General features: G+C 37.4%; 1 pseudogene; it reads left to right on the forward strand.

Annotated features, from left to right (window-relative positions):
* The window catches only part of LOC122890274, a 43590-nt pseudogene extending 26125 nt beyond the window's left edge, over positions 1–17465 (forward strand).
* The last annotated feature ends 7041 nt before the right edge of the window (positions 17466–24506 follow it).

Consider the following 24506-nt stretch of genomic DNA (forward strand, 5'->3'; position numbering starts at 1 on the left):
AAGCTATATTTTTATTTTGCAGATGAGGAACGTAGGCATGGAGAAGATAAGTGATTTTCCAAAGCCACATAGCAAGAAAGCGGTAGAGACAGACCCTTTCCTAACTCACTATTCTATGTGGCTTCCAAAAATATCACTTTGATATTATTACTTCCACTTTAAGAAGAAGAAATCACTCTGAAAGGAGGATAAATATTTCTAGAGGTAGAAATGCTTAATAAAGGTCATCTTATTAAAAAAGTTGGAAATGTTTCAAAATAGGGACGGGAGGTTCCTATTACCATACATTGCTTATGAAGGGGGTAAAGATATGGATACACTGGTAAAATCAGAAGGAAACAGTAGAAGGTGACTTCCCTATTCCCAATAAGGGCTAAAGGAATATAATGAGAAAGTAGACAAAGAGTTCATCCATGTGTAATTGACGGTAGTCCTGCATGGGGAATTTATTTACCCTGAATCTATACAGAATCCAATTAAAGTTTCATTCTGATCTAATCTTTGCCATCAAGTAAGTGCACCACAATCTTCACCCTGTTTTCTGATTTACTTGTTTATATTTTTAAATATGATTGCATATATTTTGTTAAACTCTTTTAAGTCCTTTTTGAAATAAGGAAGAAAGTGAAAAAAAACAATATATAAGCAAAGATAATAGATAGATGATAGATATACACATATCTAGTAGAAATACTTTTTTCAGATTAAAATGAAAAATAAAACAAATAACTTGAATTAAAAGTAGAATACATAAATGGAAAAAAAATATCAGTAGGTTTATAAAATGGAGACAGAAATGAGATCCTTAAAAAAAACTCATACCATAAATACTTGCTATTGGTGGGCTGCAAATCTGGCCCTAAGCTCTCTCGGTCAGTGGGAAAACAGAATCCTGATCAGTTACACAGTTTACAAGGTATATAAGATAAAATCAGAACAGTTGTTAGGAGAAGCAAAATTATTGCTGTTACTAATCCCCGACAGAAATTTTTCCCCATGGTCCTCATAAAACCAGTAGCATATAATATACAGGCTTACATCCTCAACTGTGCTTTTAGAGTAGACACAAAGACAAGTTTCATAGTGCTTTTGACATCATTCTAAAACAACCTTTTAGCAAAGGCAGTTCTTTCAGGTCAATATAATACCTTCCAAGTAGGCAGCCATCTTGTGATCTGACCAAATCGAAGGGTAAATTTTTAAAGTGTCCAGGATAGTGGACAGATTTCATCTTTTAAGCAATCTTTTCTATATATTGTTTCTGTCTGCAGATCTTTTGATAGATACTGGGAAGGAGTGAGTTTGAAATTAACTTTTTGGCAACCACTCAGAATTCAGATAATCTGTACTCATGGTTAATTATGGACCTAGTCATTTTAACCAACAGTTGATCTGATAGGATTTTCCATCTCTTACCAAAAAGGCAGGGGGTGGGGGGGGTGCCTCAGGTGGTTAAGTGTCTGCCTTAGGATCAGGTAATGATCTCCAGGTCCTGGGATCCAGCCCCACATCAGGATCCCAACTCAGGAGGGAGTCTACTTTTCCCTCCGCCTTTCCCCCTGCTTGTGCTCTCTCTCTCTCTCAAATGAACAAATAAAATCTTTAAAAAAAGGTGAGGGCGGAAGGGAGACCAGGGAAGGACCTACACCTGAATTAAAGACTAATTTTTCTATACTCAAAGATTAACTGATGGAGAACCTATAGCCTGTTCTAAAATTCTCAGAAAGTCTATTTAATACATAGACAACAGAGGTCATGAAATACTAGCCTAGATACTTGTTTTAACTTATATAACTTCAGGTAATCTTAATAAAGCACCTGGACAATAATTAACCTGAGCTCCTCTGATAAGTAATATTTTGAATTTTTGCTCAATTTGAAATCTATCAAGAATAACAAGTTTTAGTTCTGAAAGGAAACTTAGAGATCACTTAATAGAATATGGAATTTAACAGATAATAAACTTGCATTCAAAGGAGGTAAAATCACTTTTACCCACATTGTATATACCCAAAGAATGACAAAACAAGAGAGAAAATTCAAGTCCTCCTTCACACCATTCATTGACTGCTCTGTCTGCGGACACAGGGTCGATTGCCCCAACAATTCCAAGGAAATCCTTTGATTACTTCCTCTAGTCACTTCTAGTTCATCATAAAATCTGGTCTTTCAGGAGAGATCGTTAGTCCTTTATTTCATAGTTTTCTTCTTTTCTTTCTTTCCTAGTCTGGGTGTCATTTCTTCTTAAGTTAAGGTGATTTTCATGGTTTATTCTCTCATTACCTGGAGTAAACAGATCATCGCAATCACAATATTGCTATGAATTCAATTACTCATATGACATCTGATAAAATACTTCATTTGGTTAACAGAAGGAAAAACGTATTCCCTGACCTTCAGCCAACAACATATTACAACGACATACCAAGTGAAGATACGTGAGACAAAAAAAAACATTGAGTGAGCTGCCACACTGCAAGTACTTAAAGCAAAGAGAACTGCCAAGGTCAAGCTAAGGTGGCTCACATGGTGTCTTCCTGCCGTCTTCTGGGCCTCTCCTCTCTGTACCAAAAGCTACCATTTTGCCATCACTGTCACTTCACATATTCAGTCTTTAAAGCTGTTTGTTGCTCTATTCTGCTCTATGTCTCCCCTAGGAACATCTTCATTTTAATGTAAATAGAGCGTTTTATCATGCGATGGCATGGAATCATGGAAGGTAGGACTCAGTATTACTGGACACACTGCATATAGATAGATCTTCCAAAAGAGGTCTAAAAAAGCAAAATTTAAAAAAATTAATAAAAGGGCATCTGAGTATAACCATAGGTAACAGCAAGCCATAGGTCTATAACGGCCAAGAGTAAAAACTGAAGGCGAGGCTGTAACATTTTGTGTTTGTGACTATTGCCAGGAAGCAGCTACCGGACAGATCCTATAGCTCTTAGCCATGTCTTTAAAACTCAGATTTCCTTCATTGCCTTACCTGGAATGAGGGTCACTTTTGAATCCCCTAGTAAATGTTTAATATGCTAGCACTCCTCTGAGTTTCGGACAATTACAATTATTTTACAAGAGATGTTCTGAGACATAAGGAAGTTAAGTATAACCCTGGCTTGTCTCATCTGCCTTGATTTTGAGGGGGTGGAGTAGGAGCAGTCACAAATTTAAGGTGACCAGAGCAGTTTCTTCTTCTAGGCCTGGCCTCCAAAAGACTTCCTGGTGGTCTCAGGAGACTTCCTCCAGCTTCTGACAGTCTTTTGGGCTAGTGTCTTTCATTGTTATGCCCTCTCTGCCTCCTAGTGGCCTGGCACTGTTTCAAGCCCAGCATCTGGCAGTCACAGAACCACCAGGACCCTGCGAGGATGACCGGTCACTCCCTGAGCCCTCCCCACGGTCACTGATCCTCTCTCACATCATTCAGGAAGATGATTCTCTCCCTGATATTGACTGAAATATTTATTAGAATCCCCCAACATAAACTCGTGGTCTTATTTTCATTTGTAGAATAAACCTTCCCCTCTACAACAACAAACAATCATTTTCTCCTACAGACTAAAGGTCCAGCAGAAGATGGATGTAAACAAACAAACAAAAGAAGATAGAAACATTGAGGGAGACAAGACCATCATACTTAACAGGATCCCTTTACACAAATCCTGAATCCGCACATTGGAAGGCAGTCTGGGCAAGTACCTTAATTATTAGCTACCTTAGAGGCAGCTTGACATCTACCTGAAGCCCTTCTCCTTCCCTTACCACAGTTGGGTGTCTTATATTTCATTTTGGTTTTTTTGGTTAAAAAATATCAAATTGACTTTAAGCCTCCTACTTTAAGTTCGAGTGCTATTGGTGTGGTAACATGACCAAAGTTTCCAAACTTTGGTATATGGCCTAGACTTTCTCTAGAGGTATTGACTTGCTAATTGTTATCTGTCATACTAAATTATGCTTTGATTTTTAAAACTTAATATCTCTATCAAAAACATCTATAATTTAATAGTACAATCACCATCTCTGAACACATATATTCATACACTTATAAATGATTTTTGAGCTCTTGATTTTTAAATGGTGCTTCGCTGCTCATTTTGGAAATAAAAATTAAAAAATATTTTTCTTTCTGTTCTCTCTACCATAACATTTTAAATCAAAGGAAAAAAATACAAGATGTATCCTATATCCCTCTTTACTTATACTTTAAGTCAGTAGAAAAGGTTAAGAAGAAGACAATATGAAGCTGAAGTTTTGTTTAAATAGATATTGTCAAAGTTCAAAGTGATAAAGCAAAAAACAGGGGCAATGGTTATTATTTATTGAATGCTGATGTTATTCTAAAATTATTTTATTTAATTTTTTAAAAGATTTTTATTTATTTATTTGACACAGAGAGAGACAGCAAGAGAGGGAACATACAAGCAGGGGGAGTGGGAGAGGGGAAGCAGGCTTCCTGCTGAGCAGGGAGCCTGATAAGGGGCTGGATTCCAGAACCCTGGGATCATGGCCTGAGCTGAAGGCAGACGCTTAACTACTGAGCCACCCAGGTGCCCCTATTTCATTTAAATTTTACGTATCCTTTTCTGAAGAAAACTTGCATGCGTTATGCTACCCTTAGACCACATAACTGGTCATTGGAGGAGCAGTATATAGACCCAGATTCTATAATCCTACAGCTTCTGCTTTTTCTACTGAATTGCACTTATCCTACAAAAGAAATAAATCATAACTTGTTCTCCCTAAACACTTTTTTTAAAGTTGAAGAGTAAAACCTTGCATAGAATATGGTCAATTGTTTACTCCATATTATGTATTTTATAAGCTACCATTTCTTTTTCATCAGGAATAGATGCTTTTTACTCCAACTTCCTTTGAGATTTCTATTTTAAAATAGTTCTTTATTTTTCCAGCCATCTCATAGCATTTTTAAAATATTTGCTTAAATCACTGTGGTGTATGGGAAAGCACAGACACAATATACCCCAGCTACTCTTATTAGGAGGTAGAAACCTTCTATCTGAGCCGGACTGTGGCTTGCTCTGAACAACAAAATGTGGCAGAATTGAGAATTCTCAAGCCTTGGCCTCAGGGGTCTTCCAGCATGACATCACATGCAGAAAGGAACCCAGATGAGAGGCAGCATCAATGCCTCAGATATGCTGCGAGGCCATTTTTGATGCTCCACCCACAGACGAGCTGCCAAATGGCTGCCGTCACATGACCGACTGCAGGCAAAACCGACGGAAGAATTGTCCAGCTAAGCCCAACCAACCTGTAGAACTGTGGATGTAATAAATCACTGCTATTTTAAATCACCAGGCTTTACAGCAGGTTTTTGTTTTGTTTTGTTTTGTTTTGTTGTTTAGTGTAGCAGAATTAACTGATGTAACATTTGTTAGAAAAAGAACTTCGGTATGTAGTAGGTACTCAATAAATGTTAGTTCTGATCTTTTATTTCTTTATTTTCTGCTTTCGTACAGCTAAATAGTAATTAGTTATTGATTTAAAACAGTGTAACTGTTTTCTGGTCTGAAGAACACTATCAAATGGACTCAGTAAATATAGCTGGCATCTAAAGAGACTAAGGGTTATAACAGTAAATCTTTATTTATGATGCAGATGTGACTTCATAATGTGAAATTGTGCAGAATGTGAAATTTATGACCGTCCTACCCTAGGGAATAGAAACTGAGAATGGGCTGGATGAGAAAAAATAATGAAAGAGCTGTCTCTCTGCTTCCAGAGAGTCAGAACATTGTTTGACAAATTCAAAGTTCATATATGGAAATGTGTGATTTGGGCAGATAAAAAATGCAAAGAGTAAGATGTTGTAGCCAAGAATACCCTGGGATTTTTTCAGGGGGAGGAAGTGGGGAGATGTGAAAACACATGCAGTCTATTTCCTGCAAACTGCTCCCTGGGAAAAAAGGTAGGAAAGAAGAAACAAAATAGGGAGACAGGAAAAAAGGAAGGCAGGAAGAAAGGAAGGAAGAGCCAAAGGTGTTCTGTCTGTTGCACAGTCTTACATACAATTAGAAAATGCTATATTTTGTATCGACCTTCTTCTTGGAAATTCTTAACTAGAATACTAAACCCTGAGACGTCTTAGTAGAGAAACCTGTTTAATTTGATTAAAGCCACAAAGTTTTCAAATTTTGTTTAGATTTGAACTTTTCAAAAGAATTGTTATAACTGTTAACACTCTTTAGGATGCACTATAGGGCAGTATTTTTCAAACCGTAGACCATAAACCATTAAGAGTTTATTAAACCAATTTAATAGACATGGCCTTCATTTGAAAAGCACAAAATAAGGGTGCCTGATTAGCTCAGTCGGTTGAGCGTCTGCCTTTGGCTCAGAGGGATAGAGCCCTACATCAGGCTCCCTGCTCAGCAGGGAGCCTACTTCTCCCTCTTCCTCTGCCCTTCCCCTCACTCAACCTCTCTCTCTCTCTCCCAAATAAATAAATAAAATCTTTTTAAAAAAGCATAAAACAAAATGTGTTGAAAAGGAAGAGACTATAATAGATCCGAGTAAAATACATATATAAAAGCAACATTTTGTTTCATGAAAATTTTCTTTCTGCATTTTTTAATGAATCAAGATAAAAATTAATTGGTTTTCCGGTTTTTAAATAAATGAAACTTAAAAAGTCATCAAGTGATGACGTGAATATTTTTTTTTCAAGGAAATAACATTCCTTTACTATGTATTAGCAGGTTACAGGATTAACAATTACATTCTTGAATATAGAGCACCATTCTTTAAGTAGTAAAAGTAAGTTAGATGGTTGGATGGTAATTTTGAGTAACTGTCATTCTATAAACTTAATTTAACTATTAGCTTCGATTTAACAACCTGAAAGTTGAATGTTAAAAATGTAAGCAGCAGGGGTGTCTGGGTGGCTCAGTGGGTTAAAGCCTCTGCCTTCCTCTCAGGTCATGATCCCAGGGTCATGGGATCGAGCCCCACATTGGGCTCTCTGCTCAGTAGGGAGCCTGCTTCTCTTCCTCTCTCTGCCTACTTGTGATCTCTGTCTGTTAAATAAATAAAAATCTTTCAAAAAAATGTAAGCAGCATCAGAATCTCACTTTTTTATAAATTTTTTATTTTGTTCAAAGTGACTGACTTTGTTTATTGCCTTTACCAGTAAATCTAATATAATTAATATTATTCATAATAAATACTATTTATTTCTTATCTATTATTTGTTTATTACCAACTTCTTTATTATCTCTCACTTAGTAGTTGTTTAGGATATGGCAGGTACTAACCTAAGCAATTTATAATCATTATTTAACCTAATACTCAATAATCTTAAGTGATTAATAATAACCACATTTTACTTACTGAAGAAACTGAAGCTGAGATCATTTAACTAACATGCCCAAGATCACTTCTAGGAAGGAGTGAAGCTGAAATTCAAACCTAGATATTTGCCATGAGACACTGATATGGTTACTAAAATCTCTGCATAGGAATCAAATACCATCATCATTTCAAAGATTTCATTATAATTAAGTAAAACTAAGACTCAAAACCTTATGAAGAGACTGAAACTTTTCTAGCTTTTGTGTCTGATCCTATTATTAAGACAGATCACTTTCCATTGAATAACTTATCTTGAGACCCCTAAAGAGACCTTCGTATTAGTCTACTGATTTAAGAAAGAATCATCTTTTTTATCAAGTCAGAAATGTTCCTGAACTATACCCAGTCCACCACTCCTGCCTGGAAATTTGTCTGTAGTCTCTCACTTACGCCCTTAGCACAAGAGCAGAGTAGATGAGATTGTCTGCTGGTGGTGCAGAGAGAACATTGTGAGGTGAAGCATTACATGAGGGCCCTGAGGTGTATTGTCAGCATGGAGAAGGGTCAAAATCAACAGGAGGGGACACCTGGGTGTCTCAGTAGGTTAAGTGATGTACTCTCGATTTTGGCTCAGGTCATGATCTCAGGGTGGTGAGACGGAGTGCCATGTAGGGCTCCATGCTCAGTGAGGAATCTACTTGCCCCTTTCCTTCCCTGTACTGGTGTGTGCACCCACTCCCTCTCTCAAATAAATAAATAAAATCTATAAAAATAGTCAACATAAAGTCCAGGGTTTTAGAGGCGGAAGTCCACGTAGAAAGCTAGAGAATTAATCATAGAATCACTAATTCAAAATTTCAAAAGGCTAAATTCTAAATGAGACATTAAGTGTGACAAGACATAAAAGGGGATTTTAGGTTCGTCAGTGGAGCATTTAACTCTTGATCTCAGTGTTGTAAATTTAAGCCTGGCTTTGGGTATAGAGGTTATTTAAAAATAAAACCTAAAAAAAAAAAAGAAAAGAAACAAAGAAATACAAATGCTCTGAAGCATATGAAAGGGGGTTCAACCTCATTAATAATAAAATAAATTCGGATTAAAACTATTACATTTTTGGTAAGAGTTTCATACATGTTTATACGTTTCTAGAAGGAATGTGAAATGGAAACAAACAAACAAACAAAACCAATCCACAGAGGTCAATTGGAAAATAGTCACCAAACTAGCAATTGCATTTACTCTTTGATTCAGCTATTTCACTTATGTAAATGTATGGACAGATACACTTGCAAATGAGAAAACAATATATGTTTAAGTTATTCATTAAAGCTTACTTCTAGGGACTAATGACTGGAAACACCTTAAGTACAATCAATATAGGAACTGGTTAAATAAATCAGTGTGTGTTTGTACAATGGAAAATGTTGTCCCTATTTTAAAAAAAGGGAAAAAAGGAACCACTCTATAAAAACTGAGGCAGAAAGATAACTAGGACATACTATTTTTTTAAAAATATACTTCAAAGTGGAAGAAATACTAAGGAAAAATTACTACTTTCAGGTGAAAGTCAAACTATTCTACCAAAAGCAGATCAGCCTATCATGTATGATTATACAATTAGAACTGACTTTATCTTTTATTTTGGCAGTATCAGTATCAAATATTCCAAACTATGGTAATTTTTTTTTTTTAGATTTTATTTATTTATTTATTTGACAGACAGATCACAAGTGGGCAGAGAGGCAGGCAGAGAGAGAGAGAGGGAAGCAGGTTCCCTGCTGAGCAGAGAGCCCAATGCGGGACTCGATCCCAGGATCCTGGGATCATGACCTGAGCTGAAGGCAGAGGCTTTAACCCACTGAGCCACCCAGGTGCCCCCAAACTATGGTAATTATTGATATCCAACTAGAGGTACACTTGTTTTAAGCATCTGGCTAATGAACTCAATAGTTACACTCGTAGGTTGCAAATTCTTTCACATTACTGATGTGGCATGAATTGGATTGGCAGATGAGAATGTCTTTTTACATATTCTTGTCACCAAGACCCTCCTCACACAAATCTCCAGAGCAGTCTACGAGTCATAATAACTTGAATATAAATGTATCTCAGCTACACTGGAAATGAAATGATTACGTAAATTTTTACTTTAAGGATTTAGCATTACCAAAGAAAGACTATCTGACATCTGATCACATTACTATTTTTATTCTGGGTATGTGCTTCTTTCAGAATATTTCACCTATTGTGGGAGTCTCATCAATGCTTGAAATAAAATGATATCTCTCATTCCAAATTTAGAATAAAGAACTCCAGTTACAAACCAGCTTAATAAGAACAACTTAATATGTTACTTTAGGGTTTCAAATTTCCATGATGATAGGAATCATTAACTGAAAGATAATAGATTTGAGGCAAACTTACCATGATATCAATCCCCTCGGCTGTAATATTTGCTGTATATGATGAATTTGTCCTTGGAATTATAAAATCTCTATCTTTTAATCATTCTTTTTACTGTATTTCATCTTGAAAACTAAAAGGAATATGTCCATCTTTTTAGGATTTATTTCAATAATAATTATGGTCCTGTTCATTTCATGTCATTTCAGTGTGGCTGTCATTATTGGCAGAAGAAAATACTACAGACTGAGCTCAGTAATCATGGTGTTCTCTCAATGTCCTTCATTGAGTATGCACTCTTCTACCTGGTATTTTAAAGTTTTAGGTTAAAACGTTACATACACACCCTGATTATAAAGAATGTCCACATCCAGTTAGAAATTCACAAAAGGCAATCATGATGCAATTATGATGAATGTCATTAATTCCAGAATAATTTTTAGGTATGTTCGTAAGTTTCTCTTGTCTGCAGAGATGATGTGAAAACTCACTTACAAGCTTGTAAGCTTGTAAGTGAGTTTTGGGGGACAAAAGAAGCCTATGAAAACACAAACAGATTGATATATTCATTTTTCTTCTTTCTCACCATTTAGAGCAAATCTGGGTCAGAATCTTAGAACAGAAACGTAATAGCTGTAATAAAGCCTATAAAAAGCATGAAAATTCTTGGATTTCCCACTATATATATTGTCTGGTGATTGGGACTTTATAATTGTTCAGCTCTAATGATATTTACATGAAAATTACCTTAATCAGGCTCATTAGAATTTACATGACCCTAATTTTTTTTTTAACTAGATGAGCAGTTTTTATAACGATAGCACAGGAATTTCAAATAGTGCCTAGTTCAGGGCTCCTGGATGGCTCAGTTGGTTAAGTATCTGCCTTCAGCTCAGGTCATGATGCCAAGGTCCCAGAATTGAGTCTGTATCGGGCTCACTGCTCAGCGGGCAGTCTGCTTCTCCCTCTGCCCCTCCTACCCACTCATTCCATCTCTTTCTCTCTCTCTCTCTCTTTCTCTCAAAAAAAAAAAAAAAAAAGTAAATAAAATCTTTAAAAGGAAATAGAGTAGTGCCTGATTCAGATCAAGTAGTCAAACATGTTAACTAATAGTAATATTAATATATCAGGATAAGAACTCTGAGTTTGGTAGGCAGTTCAATGTAGATTCTATTCAGAAGAGTCTGGAACTAAAAGGCTAGAAAATAGGTGCACCCATTATTGTGATTCATGTGCTTGAGAACAAGGCAGCAAGTTACAGGAAGTGAAAGTCAGAAATTGAGAATGGCAGTAGGTGATAATGTGGCAATGACCAGGGAGATCCAGGAGTGGTAACAATTGGTATAATAGCATGGAGGTCAAGCAAGGCAGCAGATACTCTAAAAATAGAAAATTTGCAGAAATTATTTTTTATTTGACTCATTCGATACACATTACCTAAGCAACTACTATATCACACAAAAAATATAGTACATAGACTGCTCTTGATCTTTGGAAGTTGAAATCATAGCTATAAAACTAGTTAAGTAAAACCACAATGACGATATTTTGTGAAAGGCCCATTAGTAAAACCAAAGAAGACAGGCAGGTGGCTAAAATCCAAGAGCTATGGGAATACATGTGGCCACTCCTCTTGGTTGGGAATTCGGGAACATAATCACAGACTCAGAGAGGACCTGCAAGGACAAGGGATATTCCAGAGGTACTACATGATCAGCCAAGTTCACGGTTAAAGCCGATTCAAGTCACAGACTCAAACATGGAAGAACAAAATAGGAACCAAGTGAAACAAAGACTTAAGGTGGGGGCTTGGTCACAGGAGTCAGTCAGTAACCAGGTAACTAAACCAAAGGATCAGCATGGATCACAGTATGGTCAACGCTGTGCTATTTCTTCTCCAAGGTGAAATGGAGCCCTGTTAAATTTCCCTCATTAGAGCCAACTAGTACCCAAATCTTATAAAGTTCCTTTGTAAAGGAAGAAAAAATATGGCTGGCTCAGAGGAAAACTAATGGGCTGAATAACTACTAAAAACCTACTAGCAAGTGAGTTGATGTTTCTATGTCCAGAAATTAAATGTGATTTGTATCAGTGTGCTACTGAGAGAGTGCCATCCAGTAGTTTTACTAGTAGACAATTACAGTAAAATACATAAATATGTTTCAAAAAGATCCTCATCAATATGATCAATACACTTAAAATTAACAAGAAGATATTGGACACCAAAAAGGTGGGCAAAAATGTAGATAGATATAGTTATAGACATGTTGATGCATGTCGTATATGTTTCAGGAACAATTATGAAATATTTAGTTGATTTACTCCAGTAGCTAACAAATATTAGCCAACCATATAATAATACAGCTATCTAAAAAGCTATCAATACTTGAGATGCATTGGCAACAGTTGTTTTGCCTTGGTAATGGAAGATACAGCCCCAGGGCAGGAAGAAATGAAAGTTCTGGGTTCTAAAATATACATAGGTTAACCTGGGTGAACAGGATAGAAACTTTTATTACTGGTGAAATAGACAATGAAAAGAGGTACGTGGCCCAATAATAATGCAAAAAAATAATATTATATCTCAGCAATCAAGGTCGGGGAGGAAAGTACTGAAGTCAGACATACCTGGATTTGATACTGATCCCTCCAATAACCAGTAAAATATAAAAGTATAACAAATGTAGGGGAAGCTATGAATCGAGTTATCTTATAATTAGAATGTTGTAACAAAGACCACATCCTATCATGCTTGGGTAACTTCTTTCAGATACAGAAAATTCTTTGAAAAACTAAACATCTAATATTAAATGCATACAGAGGTAGCAAAAACCATCTACTACCAGTGACTGTTTCTAGTTGCTGCAATTAGGACTTACATCTCCAGGAGTTGTATTGATATGAATTTTAAGCTATACAGGATGATAAGACATGGAGGGCAAAATTCAAATTCCCAGCAGTGACCTGCTCTTCCAATAACAAAATACATCTAGGCTGGTTCTATCTGGAAAATAAATAGCAAGAAGCAACCATCTAGAAATTGGACAATTATGATAAGTCAGATAATCAGACACCTTTTCAAAACTAAGTTGAGAAAACAACCTCGAGAGTTGGTAACTGAATGATTCAGCAGTGCACTAGAAGGAGTGACCAAAGATCTTGCTTTTCCTGCCCAGCATGCATTAGCTATATATGACCTTAAACAAATACCCCAACTCGACGTCTAGAACACTGCCCTGCACATGGTTGGCACTCGGTAAGTGTGGGTTGGTTGACAGTATGAATAGTCCTAGCCTCTAAGGGACAAACTTCCTCAACTTTGTAGTGAGATGTATATACTGGGTGATGATTTATGTAACTTCTAGCCAGCTTTGTTCCTAAATTGTTTCCATGGCTACGAGTTGCCCAGCCCATCTAAGGCCTGGACACCACCAATTCAGGGCACTGAAGCCAGATAAAGGAGACTCATTTCTCACAAATGTGCTTGCCAAAGAGAGCACAATGAAAAATGGGCCGAGATTCAGCAGCTGCCACCCTACAAATATTTTCAGCTTCATGTCATTGCAAGCATTGAAAAGGACTTCTTCCTTATTGTTCTTTTCAGGCATACCTGCATCAGTCTTAAAGTCTTGATAGCATACTTTTGAAATATAGGGACTATGAACATGCTCCTCGTAAAATATGAGCAAAAATTTAAGTGTGCATGTGTTTTTTTATTTTTCTTCACTTCATTTGGATAGTTTGTGTATCAACCTGGCTTTCATTCCCTCTCCTTTGAAACTGTAATATTTATTTTTGTTGAAATTATTTTCTGCTTGGTATGAAAATATACTTTAGTAGGCATTAATACTAGTTAGGGGTTCAGTTTTAATGAAATTTTAAGGCAAAAAAGTCCTAAATCCAGTATGATTCACTTCAAAAGCATAGGTCAAATATCACACTCCTCGCGGAAATCCTTTTCCCACCATTCCTTCCTTTACTCCGTAAACATTCTGACCTCCCATTAAAGTTGTAATATTAGGTGTCACTAACCAAATAGCTTCTTTTCTAGCCTCGATTTGGTCTTCTTTTCTTCTCTCCCTTCCTTCTTCACCTCCCATTTCCATCTCTGCCACCCTTTCTCCATCATTTCTGCCTTTCCAGCACTCTGGAGCCCATGTGCCTGGAGTCAAATCCAAAACCCACCATTTAGTGGATGTGTGACCTTGAGCAAGGTAGTTAAACATGCTACAGCTCAGGTACTCCGTTGGTAAGTCAGTGATAATATTTAAGAACAGAACCAACCTCAAAAGTTTGTTACAAAGATTCGATGACTTAATGTATTTTCATTTAAAATCATGCTCCAACCATCCCAAAGTCATGGTGGAAGTCTAACATTACTGCTGTCCTTATTTCACAAATGTCTATTTGGCTCCTCTGGACACCTTGTTCTACTCAAGATACTGCACAGTCCCTATCTTAAATACTCATGGGTGTTCTTGGACTGCCTGTCACCTCTTCTGCCCCAGGTCATATTCATACATATATTTAAATGATCAAGAAACTGTGCAAGTGGAATCCACTTCTACCCACCCCCTCACCCACCCATACCCTGCCCTGCTTGATTGGCTTTTGCAGACAGAAGGCGTTCTCCGCATCTGCCCTCAACAATAAACCTGCAAGGAAATAGCTATAACTCACAGCCATGTATCTATTTGTGGCCCTGAGTCTTTATATCACCTGTGTTAAAATATCACAATATTTCAGCTGTTAATTGAAGCACTCTGGCGTCTTGAGTTATTTTTATAGTCAACTTGAGATGACATGTGATAGTTCAGATTAATGGAAGCTGTGAGTCAGAAATTCTGTCTCTAGTTATGGTTATAACTTTTAACATGTGCTAACATGTGATATCTGTAGATCATGTGACCTGTAGTTATTTCTAAAATGGGTATTTGAAGCACCGAACTTTTGTCATGGTAACGCTTTATGCTAAATGAAAGCAACACTTTAGTCCCATAATTTTTTTTTTTTTCTGGTACCACATGTCTTAATAAAAAGCAGTCATTCTAATGTTTTTCAGATGTTTTCAGCAAACCCAAGGGCATTTAAAATAAGCAAATACCAGGTGAAATAGGTTTATCAACCTTTACGAGATTATTTATAAAATGCTGATTGTGAGTGAGGAAACAAAACTCATTTGTGGGAAAGAAAACCCATCTACTTTTAAAGTTGCTCTGATATGTAGAGAATAGATCTTTCAAAGTCTAGGAGGCATTCAGGAAACCAACGCAAAGAAAGTGCAAAGTCTCTAAGAAGGCAGTCTGGAGATCCTTTTAAGTGATGTGAGCAGTGAAGCTCTTAAAATGGGGCTAATTAGCTGTTTGATGTACTTGACAGAGAAAGATGTATGCAAGCAGAGAGGAAAGACTGCAAACACAGATATCCCTGATTGCATTATTGTCCAAAACTTTAATTAATTTCTTGAGGACTATCTTTTCCATAATTTAAAATGGTTTAAAAGATGTACAACTAACAGGTTCAAAGTGTTTCTTTAGCTAATCACTTGCACTGCAGGAGGCTGAAAATTATAGAGCACATTTTATACACTTCTCAAGCCATCCAAGAATTACTTTTACAGGCTCTGGCTTTCATTCTTCCTCTGTTTGCGTAATGGCATTGAGAAATGTGTGACATGACTTCACTGATATGTTGTCCAAAGCCCAAACAGCCACCACTCTGCTCTTCACGGTACAGAAGGTATAACTGTCTTTTGGCATGAAAATGTTCTGTTGACACATTCGTGCCGTGAAAGATAAAAATCTAATACTGGTTATGGACTCAGTTAAGAAACACACTTTTCTGGAGTTTAAAATAAAAATGATTCCTTCAGCTAGGATGACATGTTTCTGTAAAACATAGATTATAAAGAAAAAACAACTTGAATACCAACTGGAGACCACTTTCAGAATAAAAATTATAATGGAAGTTTATAGATAGAGTAACAACTGAAACATAAACATGCAAAGAGATATGAAGTTGTCTCCATTGATTTTAGTTATCCAAACATAAATTACGAACTTCATTAACTTTGCTTACTTTCTCCTCGTGAATATTTTTTTCTTTTTTTTTTTTTGGTGAAGTTGTATAAGAATATTCAGAAAGAGATATGTGAGGAAAAGAACCTTAATGTCTTATTCTCTTACAAGCTGTAGGGTCCTTATGGAGCACTTCATAGGTTCTGTACCTAGCACTGTACTAGGTTCAGCTAGTAGTTAAGAAATTGTATTGAAAAGGACTTTTGTTAGGGGTAGCCAAGATTTTTGCCAAAATCATGCAGGACACAATTCTATGAGTTTTTATAACTTCTACCCAAAGGTCCTATTTTTTATGTATGGCTATCCATGGGAAAATCCACTCACTCATTCAATACAATACTTACTGAAGATTTACTAGGTGTCCCTGTTATTGGTGATAGAGCAGAAAAGTAAACAGAAACTTTCTTTATGGAGCTCACACAAATAAACTACAAAAATAAGTAATGCAAACATAGTATGAGGCGGCCATATGCTCGTTAAAGGAAAAGGAACAGCAGCGCATCATGTGGAGACCTGTGGCCCACTGGCGTCTACATGGAATGGGTTGGAGAGATTTTCAGCAGTGTAGCCTGATCTGACTGCATTATAAGATTTCATTGGCCACTGTGCCGAGCTTACTCGAGAGTGGACCCAGAGTACAAATAAGGAGGCCACTTCGGGAGTTATTACAGTGATCTGAAAAAGAGAAGATGGTGGCTTAGGGCACCACCCCATTGGAACAGGAGAGCTGTGAGCAAACAAATGGTTACAACCCATGGGGATGTGTACGAACAGGCACACAATGTTTTCCTTCTGCGCTTTTGATCTTACCTTTATCATGTCCTTCTGGACTGGACTCCATCAATTACCCCAGCAGATCAATCTCTCCCACTCTGCTGCTTTCTTTCCCAAGCCTCTCTCATTAAAAAAAAAAAAAAAGAAAAAAAAAATATATATATATCGGGGCACCTGGGTGGCTCAGTGGGTTAAAGCCTCTGCCTTTGGCCCAGGTCATGATCCCAGGGTCCTGGGATCGAGCCCCGCATCGGGCTCTCTGCTCGGCAGGGAGCCTGCTTCCCCCTCTCTCTGACTGCCTCTCTGCCTACTTGTAATCTCTGCCTGTCAAATAAATAAATAAAATCTTTAAAAATATATATTTTTTATATATAAATTATAAATATATTTTATATAAATTTATATATTTATTATATAAATATATATATATTTTTTCCTTTAGCCTTTGTAAATGTCAGAGACGAGGTGATGTTTGAGTTGAGACTTCAGGGGTGAGTAAGATTTCAGCAGGTGGATGAAGAAAAAGAATCCAGGCGAAGGCAACCACAGCGTGTAGTAGGCAAAGTCACCGGCTTGAAGAGGTGGGCACTTGGGGAACTAGGAATAGCTTGCTATTTCCAGGGTGTCCTCACGCACATTGATACTGCTCTAAAATTTGGTGCCCTGCTCTTACACTGTAGTTTAGGGTGGTGAATAATGGCTCCTATTGGCAGAGAAGGAGGAAGGTGCTTCCCTGAGAAATGGAGAACTCGAGAACATCAGAGCAGAGGAGGATGAGAATTGACCCCAGCCAAGACCAGGATATGCAGAAACAGCGGTCTCTTCTTCCAGGGTACTGTGTGTAATGGAAATCTTCGAGAAGAGGAGGCCCGGCTTTCAGGGGGAGAGCGGTTTATTCGCTGAAAGGGACAATTTGTGTTTAGGAGTTGATCCGTCCAGAGCACATCAGGGATGGCCAGAGATGGGGCTCCCCCTCACAAAAATAACTCACTAATCCTTTTAAAAGCAGTACCATAAGCCAATAACACAGGTATTTCAAACACAGCTTTGGGGCCTAAATTCAAACTATAATTTTTACCAAGGAGGGGCATTGGACTACTTTCAGGGGACAGTCTGGTATCCCCAGAAAGCAATTCTGCCTAATAACATGCTATTTTTATAGGGTCTCTTAGGCTCCGACACAAGGGGATCTTCTAGAGATTGTGGAGAGCCAATGGGAAATTCTAAAAAGACGAGAAATGTGACTAGATTTAAGGAAGATGCCTCTGGAAGCAAGGGATGAACGGATTAGGCAGGCAAGGCACTGGTTATGTGGAAACCAATCAGGGGGCTATTGCAGTACTTCAGGCAAAAATAATGGAGACTTAAAAACGTAGTGGGCCAACCCCTGAACATACATCAGTATCATATAAATGCTAGCCCTAGGTAAGGAGACATTTGGAAATAAATTCTGGAGGAAGAAAACATAACAGTGGGAAATCCTGCTGGCATTGAACCTCCTTTTAATAGTGAGAGGCTGAGTACATTAAAGCAGCAATTTATTTGATGGGCAATTGATATCTGGCAGGCTTGTGACAGCCTTGTTGCCAGGAGAGCACGGTTACGGTCTCAGCCTATGACTTTAAAAACTTCACTGGGGGAAAAATTACAGTCGGGCAAGCAGCAGCAGGGCACGGCCTAGGGCACAATATGCCGATAACGAAGTCCCAGGGAAAACTGATTTGTGGCTTCTGAGAACATGTGCTGAGAGCCTCTGCTATTGACTAGTTGTGGTTCATCAGGATGTAGATCTATCTTGGCTAACAAGAAAGCACTAGAGGTCTTCATTTAGCCACTGATCCCATGTCTCCAGAGACTAAGAGCAGGGGTCTCTACCTTCCCACCAGTCAACACATCAAAAGCTGCAGAATATATTTTCACTTTCAAAAAATGCAAACTGCAAGGGAGATAAAGTTGCCAAACTCTACTTGAAAAGAGGTGAATGATTACAGCGCAGCTCCAGATATAAAGAATAAATCATGGGTGCCCAGCCGGAATTTTCTTACGCGTGTCAACAAGGAAGATAACTGAGTGTCTGTATCCACAGGACATCCACACCACATTCATTGGACTAGAGAGGATTAAAACCATTTACACTGACTTTCTTATTTGAATAATTGGAAGCGGCACACTTTGACAGGATTTCTTACCAAAAATAACTGGTTGGAAAGAAATGATTAAAATATTCATCTTTGTAACTCTCACATAATTACTTTGCATGGGTTTTTCACTCCAGCCATAGAGCTCAAGGCAAGAATACATTTCCTTTTTCATTTAATTTTAAGCAAGTTCTGCCTTTCCCAGGAGTTTGAGATTCCATTTGAAAATAAATTCTGAATTTTTAAACGTTTTCTCAAATTATCAGCTCTTTTGACATTGATTCTAATATTATCAAGACCTTTCCTCCCAGATGTTTTCCAGGAAGACTTACTCACAAAAGGTCATCACTGTTTCCAAGCTTTGAAGGATCATTTAGTTTCGGCAGTCTCGATTTGGGATGTGTGCAGGTGCATGAAAAAGAGAGAAGGTTACCCTTTGGTAAGCTCTATTTAATTCTCTAAAATGAGCGAAAGGTCACGTCAGGGAGGTAGGCTCCTTATGCATTTGAAGTAAAAGCCAGCGTTTTCACTTTAAATTCCAGGTGGCCCAGTAAGGAATGGAATGCATACTTTGGACAGCTTCCCTTCCAGTTACCTCTTAAAGGAGATGCCACTTTGATTTACTGGGCTCACTGAAACAGGTTCCTTCGGCGCTGTTAGAAAGACAGCTGCTGGAGTGGCACGTCAGTGTACGTATTTCTGGGTGCTGTCAGTTCCCTTATTGGGGATCCAGCTGGGAGGGGCTCTCCCTTGGCTCCAACACTCTCTGTCTCAGAGGTTATCTCCTCACAGCCTTTCTTCCCAATTCCATGGAAAGATTAATATTAATCCCATTATTTTATATATCCAGTACATGGATGAACTGATGGCAGGTGGTGATCGCTGATATCACGTTGTGCACCAGATGCCCTGTTATCGTCTCCCTCACTTCAAAACAAAAAAATTAAACATTGCAATTAATTTTAAACTGACAACCATGATTGTGGGATGCAAAAGCAAACAAAACTTGATGGTAGATTTAGAGTCAGGCAGATTCAACATCCAAATTTCAAACCCGCACTCTAATTCTAAAAGTTTGTCTGTTGTCTTGTACGTATTTTCATATTTCAACGAAAATGCCTGATCTCATTTCAAAGCTTTTATTAAGAAAATCAACGTTAGGAAAGCTTTTCCAGCCTGTTCATTCCACAGAGGTTCCAAAAAAGCTTAAAGGAATGTCTCTGTCCACGGGAAGGACTAGACAACACATAAACTAAACTCGCAAGACATGCCATTTTACATACCTCTGTAACATCCGGATTAGACTAGGACAGTGCCTACCCCCCGGGGGCAATTCTTAAAGACCACCCAGGAAACTCAGCCACTGCAGAATGTTGCAGCAAGTCTGTTGATTTAGGACTTGAGAACCTTTCAATTGTGTCTACACTACAGCAGCGACCTATTTATTTAGGGCACAATTAAAAAGCTAACCAGAGGAAATTTGAATATTTGCTTCTCTAGAATGGAGCTTTTTTGGAGGGACACTTCCTTCTTTTCTGATCACTGTGTTCCTTGTAAAGCAGGTCTTCATCTGGTTTTGTGGACATCTACAAAAGCAGTTCAAGGGCATTAACAAGATTCACGCTTAATTTGATGCCATACCTAAATCAAAATAAAATCCCAGAGTTACGGAGAAGCCCCCTTGCCTAAGTGAGCACATTTGATTCATTTACAAATTTAATTAAATAAAATACTTAAAGCTTAGTAAGAGGTATGATAGAGGTATGATAGGTAGCTGTTTTATGTGTTTAGCAAGGGTCAAAGGTCAAAGGGTTTGCATAGAAAGTCAACTTTTTCTTGCATTTCTCTAATAGATGCATCCTCTGGTCTGTAAGTTTTTGGTACACTAATCTTTGCTCTCTGTTCTAACAAACGCATAACCTCCTGTACCCAGGAATAGCAGGGTTTAGGCTCTCTACTAGGAAGCAGGGAGCTGGTCTCTTTTAATTTGTTATCATATCAATCCAAGATTTCCTTACTAACCACCACCACAGTCTTAGTAAAATAAATAAATAAATAAAAAATCTCAGGGTTGCATCTACAAGGAATGGATCCTCAGAAACTGTCTTTAGATGTTGGATATCAAAATAGGCATGAAACTCTAGCGTCACACCCAATAACAAAGTCATTCGCGATCAGCATTTCTCATTTATATTGGGAGAAGTTTAGATGAAGATGAATCAGAAAGTTGAGGCTTCATCTTAACAGTAGGGTAAAAAAACAAACATATTTTCTAAAATGAATCAACTTCATTTTTAAAATACAGCACAGTCCAAGATATTTTTGCTATAAAATGTGAATGATTTAGAGGAAGTTTTGTTTGGGGAGGTGTTGGTTTTTGCTGGAAAGGGTCAGGAGAAGGATTTGTCCTATGTTATGTAAGAATTTGGGGAGAAACTAAGCCTCTGATACATGGGCCAATGAGTTAGAGCCTTTCTGTTTGTTCTCTGGAATTAGAGTTGAAAACAAGACCTCATTTAGTTGCATTGATGGCAATGTTCCCATTATTGCTGTTTTCATCAGGCGACTTATAAGCAAGAGTAAAGTTATTTGAATGAACAGCAGGGTTCTTTGGAATATAAGGAGATTATTATATGAAGGACTTCATATTAATAATTTCAAATATTAATATATGTAGGAAACAAAATGTGCTTTTCAACATTTCCTCGGAAAGATGTGAAAACATCTTATAACTTACTCTGTTCACCTTTCCTCAAGCGTGCGGAGCCATGGGGCTTTCTTCCCCAGGTGACCACATGACAGCAGCCAGACCAGGACCACTGAGAGTGAGAAGAGAACTGTGAGTTGCTGAACAAGTTTAACTAACACTGCCATAGGAAAACACACCGTCAGCCTGTCTACAGATAACTTCTAGACTCCCCCATATAAACCCCCCTCCTACTGTAAATAGTTTATTTCGTTTTCATGTTAAACTTAGAAACAGGGGGGTGTCTGGGTGGCTCAGTGGGTTAAAGCCTCTGCTTTCGGCTCAGGTCATGATCCCAGGGTCCTGGGATCGAGCCCCGCATCGGGCTTTCTGCTAAGCGGGGAACCTGCTTCCCTTCCTCTCTCTCTGCCTGCCTCTCTGCCTACTTGTGATCTCTGTCTGTCAAATAAATTAAAAAAAAAAAAAAATCTTTAAACTTAGAAACAATGACCCAAAATGCCATTCTAATTTAATGAGCAATCTTCATATGAACAGAACAAATTTCCAAATCTGTGCTTTCTCATATTTTGTATGGGTAATTACCAATAAATATTTTGATTCTGGAAGCCAGGAATTCTGGTGAAGTTAAATCTACTTTTTGTAATTTATCATATACATAAGTAGATTTAAAAATCTCTTTCAGCAATATTTTCATCTGTTTAAGTAGCCCCAGAAATTACAATAAAATTATGAAAGAAAAGCACTACCCATTCCTGAATTTTAACCAATAATACAGACAATTTTCAGTCCCTTAGCAGTTGATTTTACAGAGTAACTTGAGTGACTGAGTGACTCTGTGTATCTGAATGTCTATGAGTTTGTGTTTGGTGGAAGGTGGGTCCCAGAAAAGGAGATTCAGTTTTTCTTTGAATAATATTTTAAAGGCAAATGCAACAGATTCACTGTTTTACTGTTCATTCTGAATATGAGTACTAATTTATTTAACACATGTTTTACATAAAAGGCGGTAAGCTGATATAATGGAAACAGCTTGAACTTTCAATCACTATAGAACAGAATATGAATCCCAGTGCAATCACTGACTTTTAGGACTTGGAATTGCTAAAATATAATTCTCATTTTTCTAGTTTGTAAAATGGGTACTGTAGTACCTGTTACTGAGAGTTGTTCAGATGGCTGGCAGCACTCAGCACAGTGCCAGCTCACAGTAGGCATAGGAAATTATTTCACATTACCCAGGTTACAAAGATAATAGAGTAAAATATAGTATGGTGAACAAAATTTAACTTTACTCCACTGATTCAGAAGGCATTTCAGAGTCATAGTTTTTTGCGAAGCATTGCTATAACCACTTTAATACACCAGAGTTTTGTGTCCCAGCTTTAAAATATATATATAATTTTAAGAGTACGTAAGAGAAGTCTGACTTTATTGTTTAGTAGTTTGAGATAATTGTATTATAAACAAATAAAAAGAAGATTCAATTTCTTAAGAAAATCACTGGCCCTTCTCCTTAGTCTTGCAATAGATAAAACACTGATTGGGAATCAGTGCAAAGGTGTTATAATCATTTATATAGTTTTAAGCAAATTAAAAATTCTTTTCTGAGCCTCAGTTTCCCCATATTCAAATGAAGTGCTTCAAATAAGTCATCTTTTAGGCTGTCTTTCACAATAAACTTGACTATCTTTATTACTTTTCCTTTTAAGAAAAAAAAAATCCAAAGCTATTATTCTGTAGGCCTTCAAAAGGCAACTATTTCTGACACTTGTTAGTGAGAACATGGAAGTAACCAGGAGCTGAAACACAGCTGATAAAAAGAATGTCCATTTACCTTCTGTATTTTTTTATAAAATTGTGGTGGAAGAGAGAGAACATGAACAATAGTGGGTTGGCCTGATCTTTAAAAAAAAAATCACCCACACACGAAAAAAGAAAAAGAAGAAGAAAGGAGGAAAGAAAAAAAAAATGCCATTAATCAAAATGGCCCAGACTGAAACTTCTTGATAGAAGACTTATCTCGCACCTTCTTGGACAAAAGAATCAAAGGTCGCCAGGACAACCTTTTCCACATGTGCTGCATTCCTCCCCTGCTAAAATCCTGCCCTTCGTGCTGAATTCAAAACTCCTCAGGAAATGACCTAGGTTGTAAAAGGAAGATAGTGTTCTATTTTGCCCTCATTTCCTGCAGAAACTATTCAGATGTTCATCTAGGAAAAAAGTATATATGTAATATTCTGTCTTGAAAGAAAGAAAGAAAGAGAATACAGGTTAAAAAAAGAAAAAAACCCTACTCAATCACAAACACATTGCAGTCAGTAGCTATGCTCCAGACTACAAATCATAGTGAAAGCCAGTTTCTATCTATCTGTGTAACCCATAAAATGCCTTTTTAACTCAATATTGCTAGGAACATTCTATTCCAGATTTGAAAGGATTTCCCTATTATTTTCTACCGAAAAGATTAAGTATTAAATAATGACCAAAAAAAAAGATACCGCCTTGTTTGTTAAGGAGACCTGTCTTACACTTTCCTAACATTATAGCCAGATTTCATGGTCACAGGAAAACAAAACACACATAATGGAGTGGTTATTAATTCAATAAATCCAGCAGCTCTCATGCTCTGGGCAAAAGGCAAAGTTAAAAGCAGCTGTTCCTTGACGACATATGGGACATGGCCAGGGTGAGGTAGCTGCTTTCGCACATCATCCACCACTTTTAAGGCTGACTGCACTCAATTTCTTAGACAATCTACACACCATTTTCAGTTCTGTACCTCCATAATTTATCACAACAATACCTCAAGCACACAGATCGGAGGGGGAAAATGAAAGCAATTTACAGTATCAAGATGAAAGTAGCTGGGTGGATGGAGAAGACCTACTATGTAAATCATATCCACAACTTCAAGGAATGTTGACATAATATTCTGGAATTAATTTTTTCCAGCATTCCTATGTAGGTCACACAGAGGTAAATCTAGTTTCTCCTCCCTACCTCTTATATCTGGAGTTGTTTATCAATATGTTGAAGAGGAAATTGATTTTACCTCTCCCTTCTACAAGGACAATAAGAACCGTATGTATAAAACTTACC

This window comes from Neovison vison, chromosome 11, assembly GCF_020171115.1.
Source record: "Neovison vison isolate M4711 chromosome 11, ASM_NN_V1, whole genome shotgun sequence".
Classification (NCBI taxonomy): Eukaryota; Metazoa; Chordata; class Mammalia; order Carnivora; family Mustelidae; genus Neogale; species Neogale vison.